At 44.0% G+C, this 12,130-nt stretch overlaps 1 protein-coding gene across 1 annotated transcript in view; it reads right to left on the reverse strand.

The window, feature by feature from the left end:
- Positions 1-12,130, reverse strand: part of CUL1 (cullin 1) — a 307,965-nt gene that overhangs the window by 157,058 nt on the left and 138,777 nt on the right. The window lies entirely within an intron of this gene.

A 12,130-nucleotide genomic window follows, 5' to 3' on the forward strand; every position in this document is an offset into this window, starting at 1 on the left:
GTGCAGTAAAGCATGATTGTTGCATTATCCTTGCAGAGGTCTATGAGTCTGCATGAAGGCTTTCTCTTAGAAATTTAGCTGAAGCTAATGAGCAAAGCTCACCAGCAGATTACGAATGAAGGGGACAGTATCAGATCTCCACAGTGTCAGGGTGTGCTTGAATGCTATTCAGGTCCTGTTGTTTATCAGCGAAAGCTGGGAAGTGCTAAGCAGCTATTCAGGATCAGATCTCAATTGCTGCTTTGTGATAAAGCAGTATAATCATTCATTTCAGGCCTTGGCATTGTCAATCTCTTCATATTAGAGGGTTTTTCTCTACTGTCCTTAAACGTACAGCTATCTGTTAAGCTTGGGCAACATTTCACCTAGAAGACTTACCAAGTGCATTATCTTCCCATCATTTGCAGTTTCAGTTTGCAGCTTTTCTGTAGGGCCTTCAAAGGCTATGATCTGTGATAAATGTCCTGTGCAGGCAACAGGACCAAGCTCAGACTGAGCTGAGCACCAGCTGACATTAGTAGTGACTTTGTCAGCTTTAGAAAGTGGACATAGCCAGTTAGCAAGTTCTGTCTGTCCTGTATGCCAGTTGAGATCAGCTCAGTTCTTCAAATAACACTTCAAGGCACAGACTTCTCAAATCTGTTCTTGAACATTGTTCAGTTTCTATCCTGAAGCAAATACCTCACTTAATACTGCAGGGAACTAAACTGCTCCTGCTTAGTAGTTGCAGGCTTATAGGGATTTACTCCAAAACAGATGTTGTCTAACCGACAGGAGAATATGGCTAAATATAGACCATGTGGGAGGGAGGGTGAGAAGACTGCAGTGAGAGCTGAAGCTCCATTCTTGTGGGGAATAAGTTGTATAAAAGCTTTCTGCTTCTCCTCTTGCAGGTGCTAACTCCCTAACACTGTCATTGCCAGTGATGTGTTGTTTCTGTAGACTGCTCCCTCCCAGCAGGAGCTGATACTAGTCTGGGTTGAAAACAACCTTTGGGGCCTGCTGGGAGCCCTGGTGGCAATAAAATGCGGGAGGCCCAGGACAGTGCCTAAGGTGTGCTTGCACAGAACTCCAGCCACCACCTTCTTCCTTGCCTCCACAGGTGGAGGCAGCCTGGTACACAGTTAACTTCAGAATTACTGAATTCTGTCCTGGAGCAGCAGTGTCCAAGTCAGATCTGAGTAAGGAAGAGGAATACACTAGCTCTAGTATTGCTAACTTCAGCTTCTTGACAACTGTGAGCTGCAAAGGCAGGTTATGGGTTTAGACTGAGTGGTTGAGGGAATCAGGATCTGGTCCATCCTTACGCTAGTGTCATCTGTCCACATTTCCTGTGGTCCTTGGCTGTACCACACGTGTTGGAAAATATCATAACTGATGTGTTTATCTTGATCGCTTCCCAGCAAGATCATAGAATCATAGAACAGTTAGGGTTGGAAAGGACCTTAAGGTCATCTAGTTCAGATGATCTTAAGGTCCTTTCCAACCTATTGCCTCTCAACTTTGGACAAAGTCATACTGGAAAGCAAACTGCTTTCCTTAGCTCTGGTACCCTATCCCTTGTTCTGTGCACTGTCAACACTGCATCAGCTCTCTGTGAAACTCACTGGGGTGTCTACATCTGTTATCTGTAGAGAGTTAAAGCACTTAGCCTGAGAAGTGCTATTAATATAACTGATAGAGGGAGCTCCTCTCACCTGCTTTGAGCCAGGGCTGCAGGAGCATATGGATCATTCCTCATTATAGTTCCAGGTGGAAAAAAGCCTCCAGTTTGTGCTTCAGCACAAGACTGATTTGTGAAGTAATAACAGCTCCTGGGTAGGCTCCAGGAAGCCTGGCCTGGTGCAAATAATCTGACACATGCATCCTCTAGAAAACAACTCTTTCAGTAAACTATAGTACACCCTTAAGCAGTCAGGCTTGAGACTTCTTCAGGGCCAGTTCCTTTCTGTGAATGCTTAAGGACTGGGATAAGCAGCAACTCTAGCAGAGCTGGTGCTCCATAAGGACTGAGTTTGTACTGTGTCTATGAGACATTCAAGGTGAATGCCTTGGGATCTTGATACTTCATGAAGTGGTAGCTTTTTGGTGCAGGAAGAGATTGTTACAGTAGAGGGACAGGTGTCTTTGCAATCAAGGTTATTACTTCTACTTGAAATGATTTTATACTTCAGAACTGTTAATTATGGTGATGCCTGGGTATGGCCCAAGGTTTGGCAGGTAGCAAGCAAGCAAGGTACTGCAGGGCTTAAATTTTGTGGAAAAGTCTCATCTGTCCTCTTGTACATGAGGCTACATGTTGGGGAGACAGGCTTCCAAAAAGTAGGATGTGAATAAGAATATATAATACAGGTTAAAGGCTTTTCAGAAAGTAGCATAAACTGGGCAGACTTGTGGTTTTTTGTGGTAGCCACTACAAACTGTCAATGCTCCAGAAGGTTCTTTGCTCACAGCCTACATTGGAAATGGACAAGAGTTGGAGGATTGAGTATTGCAGTCTGTAAACTCAGCCCTTGATGTGGTGTATTGAGTACATCGAGTCCCATGCAAGCATGTAATGCACTTCATACAACTTGTGAAGAGCCTTGTGCGTGTTAGGGAATTTAGCTTTGGTTTGCTGTGGAAAAGGAGTTCCATAAGTGAAGCAGTGCAGAGCAGGGGTCTGTCAGCAACTCTAGCTAGAGGCACTGAAATGCTGTAGCATCTCTCCTCAGATGCCAGGGCTTTTCAGTCAGTGTTACTGCACAGCTTGAAATATGGAGGTGTAACAGAAATCCCTGAGCATCACTGCAGTATAAATCAGGAGAGGGCTCCCAGTTACCAACTAGGAATGGTTCCCCTTCCTTTCCTGCTGGGTCTCGTGGTACATTGCATGAAGCCATGTAGCCATGGGCAGGAAAAGCATTTTCCTGACATGTGTGACCTGTCTTGGTACCTGTTTTCCAGAATCCCATAGAGCTCATAAGTCAGCCTGTTTTCTTTCAGTTTCTTAGGTTGCTCTGCACTGAAGATGGTTCCTTAAGACATAGCTCTGCGTGCTCTCAGAGGCCACAGACTGATGTCCTGTTAATGCTGGGTTTTCTGTATCATGGACAGCTGGTTTTACATGAAGCCACTGTGCTGTTATCTGACTCTTTGCACCATTGCTTTCTGTAGCATTCCTGAACATCTGGACAAGCTCTGTACGCACCATGAAATCTAAATTGTCATGTCTTTGCAGAGGCTGGGTGAGACACCATGGATCTGGAAGGGCTTGGGTCTGAAAGGACATGGTCATTCTCCAGTTTCATTTCTGCCTATAGAGGGGAAGAGATTTGCTCTGTGAATTCTGTGAATTGCCATTAATCCTTATGTAGGAAGGTGGAAGTTTCAGAAATGCTGTTTGTTCAAATCCCAAGGTGTATGTGATTTGATTAACGAAAAGGTAAAGGAGATAAAGCTAGATTTAATCCAGTCATGCAAAGAAAACTGTTACCACAATTGGTAACCATATCCTCTGATGGATTTCCATATGCTGGGGTTTGAACAGCCAGTTGTTTCTTCATAGTAAAAGCTGATGCTTGTCAGCCTGTTCTTGCTTAACGCTCTCCTCCTTGCTTTGTCCCAAGTTTGCTTTGCCTTTCTGAAATCCAGCATGCTTTGTCTTGCAACAGGGGAGAATTCATCTGCAATACAGCCTGGTAAATTGCTGCTCAGAATGGTAGAACCAGAGTAAAAGAAAATACAGCAGAAGCTGGGCTCAAAAAAAAAAAAAAACAAATGGTAACTGAAATGTCCATAAAGTCAGAGAAACCAAGCCTAGAAAGGACCATTTACTCTCCTATTCCAATTGCTTTACTTATCAGGTCATTAGTTTTCATCTTTCTGTGTTCAGCCTAATAACTTGTATTTAAGGTATGCAACAGAACCAAAGCTCCATAAGTGCTGATGCTACATTAATACTGATTTCGAACCCACAGAATGCATTCAGGAAAGGGAATTTGCCTCTTAAGCAGTACTGCTTTGAGTAAGGAAGGCAGTTTCTGCATTTGTTTGCCATGTGAAATACTTAATGTGTTACTTCTACTAATGTCTTTGGAAAGTAGATTTTAGCCATGTATTTTAATGTGGGGTTTGGCTGCTCTTTTGTGCTTCGAGTTGTTTCTGATCTCTTACAATCTCAAGAGGATATAATAACTAAAGGACAGCAGGAAAACTCCAGTAGCTGAATAAAGCCATAGCTCTTCCCCAGCCAGCAGATCTTCATCCAGGGTGTAGCGATAGGTGGGTTGCGCTTCATTCAAGGAGCCTGGAAGAGCAGTAATAGAGCAGATGCAAATGCAGAGAGGTGTTTATTGGTATTCTACCCAGTCCATTCAAATGTAAGTGACCTTACTAATATGCCTGACTCTGTTTTGCTGAGAGATCACCCTTAATGTTCGATTTGAACAAACCAGCCAACCTTTAAATAGAAAAACCACATTTTAAATAAAAAAAAAGAAAAAGGTCACAGCAGGCTTTGTTTTTCATTCTTTCACTTCAAGATGCACCACAAGTATTAAGGAGATCTTGGAAGCATGTTGGTATCTGTAGTGGCACAGCAGTTGGATGTAAGGGCAGCACTTCCGCATGCTGTCCAAAAGAAAAGGTAAAGATCAGAAGGTCTTTGATCACAGTGATGTGGCCACAGCTTTAGTGGTAGGAGCAATTCAGTGTGTGTTCAGTTCTTGTGGTTTTTTTTGTCCTAACAGTGCAGCCTGTTTTGCTGAGAACTGTAGGAATGGCCAACCTTCATCAGACATACAGTACCTAAACTCAACAACCTGAAGGATCCTGTTGAGCTGTGGGTGTATAACGAACAAGCCAACCTCTTGGCTGTGACATGCTGTAGTTTGAAAGACCAGACCTAAGTCAGTGATGGAAAACATACTGCTTGGAAAGGAAAAAGGAAATAACAGGCAGTACTGGGCAATACAGCTATCAATCACCAGTATATGCCACTAGAAAATACAGATCAATAACTATGGAAATGCAAGAAAATCTGGGAGATTTCGGCTGAGAAATTAATCAGCTCAATCATAGAATAAATAGAATAGTATGAAGATGTTATAGTGGGAACTGTAGATCCGTTACTGTTTGGAGAGGGGAAGGAAGAAAAAAGGCACAAAATTGATTTTGTTTGAAACCTTCCTCATTTTCATTAATGGCAAGATGAAATCAGTAACCAATTTAGACCACACATTTGTAATGGTGATAAAAGATTTTAAAAGCACTGCCTGACTCAGAGAGGTGCTCCTCTAATAGGCAAAAACTAACAGCTAAATTTAGTTGCTTCAGCAACTTTGACTTCAGGGACTCCATCCAAATGCACTCAAACATATTGCTGGACTCGTTTGTTTGCCACCGGAAAGGAGCACTTTTCATGCGGTTCTCTAGTGTCTGTGATGCTTCCTTTCTCCCAGGTCAAGTTTTCTTTCTTCTCTTTCATTAACTTGAAGCCAGTGTTTACCTTTCAATAATAGGAAAGATATATCCAGCATTATGGTGTCAATGACATTTCCCTCATCACAAGTCATGATTTATTAAATCAAGTCAAAGACTAGGCACCTAACAATAGGTAACCTAAAGTTTGGGATGCACCTACAGAGGGGAAGATCCCGCTGGTTTGGGAAAATTAAGCACCTGAGACAAGATCCAAAACAAACAGGGTGGTGAGTCAGGAGCAATCAAGCTCCAGCCACCAGGAAATGTTGAGTAAAGGGCCCAACACTCACCTCTCTTCCAGGCTTAGACAGGTTTCTTGAGGTCCTGGGAATGTGCTGGCAGTTTGTTGTGACCCTCAGCATCAAACTCCCTCTGGAAAGCAGGTGCCAGACATGCTCCATCAAAGAATTTCTCTTGAAGCAGGAGGTGTAACCTGTTTTTATAATGGGTTTCTCCAAACTGCCCTGAATTCTTCAGTCTTTGCCTCTCCTGAGGTGGCCATGTTCCCTGAGCCAGGACTTTGGATCGTTCATCAACCCTCCCCCCCTTCTCCAGCATCACAGTTTCTCCTAAAACAAAAACCTGATATGCTCTTGGGTTTCTCCTACAGCTTTAAACCCCTGCAATTTCTGATTCTTCCTCCCTTCTAGCCTTTATTTTCTATCGGGTTTTCAGTCTCTTTAATGCAGGGTTTAACTATTTGTAATGCCCGGTCACAGTGAAGCCTGCAACACAGCTGCAGAGCAGTGGCTGCAGGAAGCATGTGGTTGAGAACCCTGTGTCCCCCCGGTCGCCATCCACACTGGCCGCTGTGAGGTGCAGTTACTCCTTACGCAGCAAGGTCTGTCTCAAATGGTCTTCTGTAAGGAGCACCCTGCTGTGCTTTTGCATGTCGCCGAGCTAATCGGAATTAGCAGGATCTGTTCTGTGCTTTGGAGGCTTGCTGAGACAGTGGTAATGGTGGATGAATAATGCATAGAGTTCCCGGAATGGTTTGGGTTGGAAGGGACCTTAAAGCTCAGCCAGTTCCAACCCCCTGCCATGGGCAGGGACACCTTCCACTAGAGCAGGCTGGTCCAAGCCCCGTCCAACCTGGCCTTGAACACTGCCGGGAACGGGGCAGCCACAGCTTCTCTGGGCAGCCTGTGCCAGCCCCTCAGCACCCTCACAGGGAGGAGGTCTAATCTCGGTCTCCCCTCTGTCAGGTTAAAGCCATTCCCTGTTGTACTGTCACTACAGCCCCTTGTAAAAAACCCTTCTCCAGGGTGGTGCAAAAGACTAGTCAAGTGCAGTAGTGGGAAGGGGGGAAAGAGAGAACGAGGAGATCAATCTGTAACTGACTGTGAACAATCAATTGAGATAACCCACTACATTCGGACCAGCCAAAGGAGGTTTTTCCCCACGAAGTAATTTATACTACCCTCAGTCTGAATCCTCCTAAGTTAGGGCTAGTGGGGACGAAGGGCTGTGGTGTTCCTGATAGCAATGCGTTCTTTCTTTTAGTCGCGACAGTGCGATGAAAGCCACGACAGCACCAAAACGCCAGGAAAAATCCATCCCTTTCCTCTGGGCGGCCGCGCCGCATCCTGGGAATGCGGGTATGCAAATAATGAGATCCCGCGCCCTGCTGCTTCCCGCCCCCGGGGAGGGGTGGCTGGAAGCGGCAGAGAGCGGTCGCTTCTCCCGTCCAAACCCGCTTCCAGCTCCCTTCAGCACTCCCAACACCGAAAAAGTGTATTGAGTCACCCTCGTGAGCACTTAAGGGTAGCACACGGTCAGGAGCAAGCTGCTAGATGTGGAACTTGGTGTCTGAGAGCTTCCCTTCAGCGCGTTTTACAGCTGCTTCTGTGTGTAACGAGCACAGTATCAATAAGCAGTGGTTCATGTGATTTAGTTTCCCCTGGGCTGCTCTCTCCTTTCTCAAGAGGGCTGTTTTTGCTGAGGGAGCACAGCACATCCCTTCTGCCTAGGGGAAACTTGGGCCAGATGCAGCCACGTTCTCTCCTTCTGTAGTAAGTGGAAGGTAATTCTCTAATAGCAGCCTTTTTGCTTTCCCGAAGGACTATGATTATTGAAGGAAGCTGGGTTCTCCTAGGCTGGCAGGGCTCTCTCAGATTTTCCTTTAAAGGCCTGTGGGTACTCATCTCCATTAGGTTTAGTGTAGTTTTTCATTGGAAGTGTCTCCATAACTGACTTCACCAGATGCTTCCCTGCTCCGCCTCTCGTCAAACTTGTGACAGCTTCCTTGGGTGCCTGCATACATTCTGGGGAGAATCTGTCCTGGTTAAAAGATGGGCAGGAGAATGTGCAGTTTTATCCCCGTGGTCCTGTTCTGGTGAGTGTACAGCAAGGCAAAACATACCCAGGCTGCATGTGATTTTTGTGCTAGCTGCAGAATGGCACAAGTATTTGGTTAAGTTCCCAATATATATGCAGGAGGCGACTGTGTGCCTCTCCCCCATTGCTACGTTTTCACAGTGTTTCCCCCTTGACCCTTCCCATAGCCATGGCTATAGGTGCTCTTTTCCTGTGCTGGCCTTGCAAACTGCCACTGTAATTGCTATTTCATGACGTGTTGAGAGGAGCCCCAGCGAGAGTATGAAAGTCTGATGAAGTAGACTTAAAAAATCTAGTGGCTCTCTTGGATCTGGAGTGACCCATGATTATAGACAGAAACATGGCATAGGTCAAACTGTAGCAGGAAAGGAAACTCGGCACTCAGTCAAAAAGCTTTCAGAAGGGCTCTGTGTTACATATAGAAATCAGCTAGATGACCCCTCCCTGCAGCAGCAAAAACTGAAACAGAATGTGGTAAAGCAGAGAGAAATCCTTCAAGGGCAACAGCTGCTGTACTTGCTTTGGAAACGTATGGTAAACATTCCCTGCATTTTTTCCTGAATGTTCATTTTTTGTCATGTTGAAGATACCCACCTGTAGAAAAGGTGGGTATCTGTGGATACCCATGGTGGATACCCATCTGTAGAAGATGTAGTAAAAGGGTGGTGCTTAAATATTTGGGTGCATTACTGCTTCTGATGTTTTGACTTTTTGTTTTGCAGCTTTTTCAGCTATCCAAAACTAAAACCTTCATATCCAATCTATCTTGTGTTTTCAGAGCATGGGCTGCAATTAAATGTAGCCAGAGATACTCACGGAGATGCTAAGCTCCTGCACTTTGATATTTATTCTTCCTTTCCTCTTTTCTTCTATGAAAGTTTTATTACATGTCATTACTACAAACTGAGTAAGTTCTGGTCTGTTTTATTTAGTCTGGGTTTCTCTTTTACTTGCTTATTAGAAGGTCATGACTCAGATCTTTATCTGCCCAGCTTTCTCTTCTGGAACCAATTACAGGAACACAAATCAGGTCCAACTTGTTGTCTAGTCCTGCTTACAGAGAGAACTCTTCAACAGCAGAAAGTATTGGAAACTATTTGGAGGCTGTGGTGCCATTCATTGTGGCTACAGAAATTTTCATTACCAAAGAATTGTTTGCAAAATGGTTTATTTTATCCATGCTCTTTGGATTCTCTGAAAATTGGGTTGGTGGGTTTTTTTTCCAAGGGAATGTTTCACTGTACTGTAGCTGTCTCATTCCAGCTAGCGCATGAAATGGAAACCTATTACATCTTATTTAAAACTTGCTGATAATTAGGCCCACACCTTCAGTAAGTGTAAACCAATATTGCTTTATTAACATCAATTACTGTTAGCTATTAGCTACCTCGAAAAGGCACCCACATGTCTCAACAAAACCAGCACCCCCTCTGACAGACAACAGTAAAAATAACAGGAAAGAGACACTTGCCTGCAAGCTCCTTAAGGCAGAGATTTAATGCGTTCCAATTTACATCAGCTACTGTCTTTGGAGTATTCACAGGGCTAGGACAGTGTCAGGGAGTGATACACACATATTGCAGCACGTTCTTTAAGCATATACCTCCTTTAGATGTGTAACCTGCCACTGGTTTAAATTGGCAGGGAATGACTTCTTAAATTATGGATCTGTATTTTGAGGACAACAGAGAAAATGATTTTATGTGACACCGTTAGCAGCACTTCCTTCTGAGGCCAAGCAAGACTTGGTTTTCTCTTGCCCAGTGTTTCATTCCTGAAAGACAGAACCTGTATCACTGTGAAAACATTTTGTGTTTTCTGGGGTGGGAAAAAAAAAAATGAAGTATCTGGAATTAAACATTTATTTTTTTTCCTGTTTAGCTTCCATACAATTCAGATTTTGGGAAGACTCTCCCCGTTGGGAATTCATTAAAATGATTTTATTTAATCTCTGCAGACTATAGGTATTTATGTATTCAGAGTCTTCTAACACCTTTCCCTAGGGAACGCTTGCTGAAGGAGTAGCAAAGCTTTTTTGGCAGAGGTAATGATGTTGCATATTTGCAATTATTATTCCTTACGCTAAGCACCTCATACCTCCAGAATTCTGTTTAAACAGCAAAACAAACTTCTACTGATAGGATAACTTTGCCTAGAGAGAAGGTACTATGTCTGACTGTACTCTGAGCTATGTTCTGGTCAGAATGCTGGTTTCGTTTGAAGGAGAGAATTTTGTAATCCATTAGCCTTATGTAAAACTAAAAGAAATGGAGAAAATTTCACAAGAAACTTGGTCATATCATGAGGAAGATGATTTTGGCGTATTTTTGTTTACCACATTTGACTCTTGGAAATTTATGGCGTAGATGTTGTGGCCGAAACTATTGCAATGAGTGTCTCAAGACTGATGTGGAGGCTAGGAAGGCAACAGTTTTCCTTTTGCAGCTTATTTTGAGGACAGTGGATAACTCTTTGGCAGACAACTAGCAATGTTTTTGTGGCACAAAGACAGACTGTCCTGCAGAAGGTAAAGGTGTTGTGCCTGGTGGAGCAGGCGCCGCCCCTCTGTAGAGGGACAGGAATGCAATGAAAGCATCAACTGTGGGTCTGAGGAGCGCATCCACCTCTACACAGGGGAGTTACTGTCCCAGTAGGTAGAGCAGGCTTTCCTGCAGTGTGGTGCAACTCCATGGAGGATATTTCCTTCCTCCTAGGAAAAGAGCTCTCTGGCATCCATCTCTGGAACTGGGGCTAATGGTTGATGCCTGGATTTTGTCTCCCCAGTGGAAATTGTGTTGGTCTCAATTAAGTCACCTCAGCCTTTTTTTCTTGGTGTGCTGAGCGCCGTGGGTCTGGAGCTGGAGAAGCCCAGTGCCTCTGTAAATAAGCTACTTTGATCCTAGAGAGACCTCTGAGTCTGGGAGAAGTGATTAAAATTCCTAATGAAATTTCCACTTGGGTGATCAAACTAAGAGCATGTGATTGTACGTGCCAATACCTCTTCCACTATATCCTGTATATCACATCCCTCAATGTAACCCTCAGCTGTTGCAGCGTATAACACTTAGCAATAATAAGTTAGCTAGCTTTTGTTTTACAATATTGTAGTAATTAATATTCTAATAATTGACACTCTGGGTGATTAATAAAATCAGTCTATGAAACTTCATTGGAAACCTAGCAGCTGAATACAAATTTCACAGGTTCAATATGTTTTGAAGAGAAGGGATTTTCTAGAAGAGTAGTCATCATGCAAAGAAAGGCATTCTTACCTCCAAATGTAAGGTACAGTGTGAAGACAGATGTTGATCTGACAGTTGTATTTAGTAGGAATTTATCTACTTATCTATTGACTGTTGCGGTGCTCAAGGCCAGGCTGGACAGAGCCTTGGGTGACACGGTTTAGTGAGGTGTCCCTGCCCATGGCAGGGGGTTGGAACTGGATGATCTTAAGGTCCTTTCCAACCCTAACTATTCTATGATTCTATGACTGCAAATCAGCTATGAGATGTAATCAGCGGAGCTGCCTGATACAGTCTTGGTGGACACCCAAATACTTAGTAGAAAGTTCTAATGTTTAAACCCTGAAAGTTTAAATTTTAAATTCTTCCTCAGTTCAGAACTGCCCATTTTTTGAAGGAAATGCTATAAGCCCTCCCTTTCCTTGCATTTCTTATAAGAGCATACGTTCAGCCTTTTATTTTTACAGTGATTGCCTCTTCTACTCAAAATCTGGGGCCTCCAGAATATTCAATGAAGGATTTTAATGAAGCTGCTTGTACCCAGTAGGAAAATACATTAGAAACCGGCATTTTCCTAGCAGCAATGTTAAGAAATGGGACCGTATACTGCCTTCATAGCTAAATCCCTTTGGAGCTGGGTGTACCAGCAATTAAAGTGGATGCAAGGAGAAGAACTACTAGCAGTGACAAAGAGATGCCCCATCCTTGGAGACAGCCAAGGCCAGGCTGGATGTGGTTCTGGGCAACCTGATCTGGTTGAATATGTCCCTGCTCATTGCAGGGGGTTGAACTGGATGAGCCTGGAAGGTCCCTTCCAACCCAAACCATTCCATGATTCGATGTTTCTGTGCTATTTATGCCTAGAACCCCCTATTCAACCATGGCAGGCAGTGCGGGTGCGTTGGAATAGCTCTCTCCAGCAGGAGTGATGTGTTGGGAGGGACGGCAGGGATGCCGAAATGAAAGAGATTGATCCTGCATACAGCTGTGGGGTGGGTTCTGCTGGGTCTCGCTTATTTAAGAGGCTTTCTTTATAAATGAGTGTGTTTGCCTAGGAGATGTGGCAAGGGAGGGAGAAGTGGTTAGAA

This window comes from Pezoporus flaviventris, unplaced genomic scaffold, assembly GCF_033815535.1.
Source record: "Pezoporus flaviventris isolate CSIRO_AGI_PZ_B2104156 unplaced genomic scaffold, CSIRO_AGI_Pfla_v1 ptg000037l, whole genome shotgun sequence".
Lineage (NCBI taxonomy): Eukaryota > Metazoa > Chordata > Aves > Psittaciformes > Psittacidae > Pezoporus > Pezoporus flaviventris.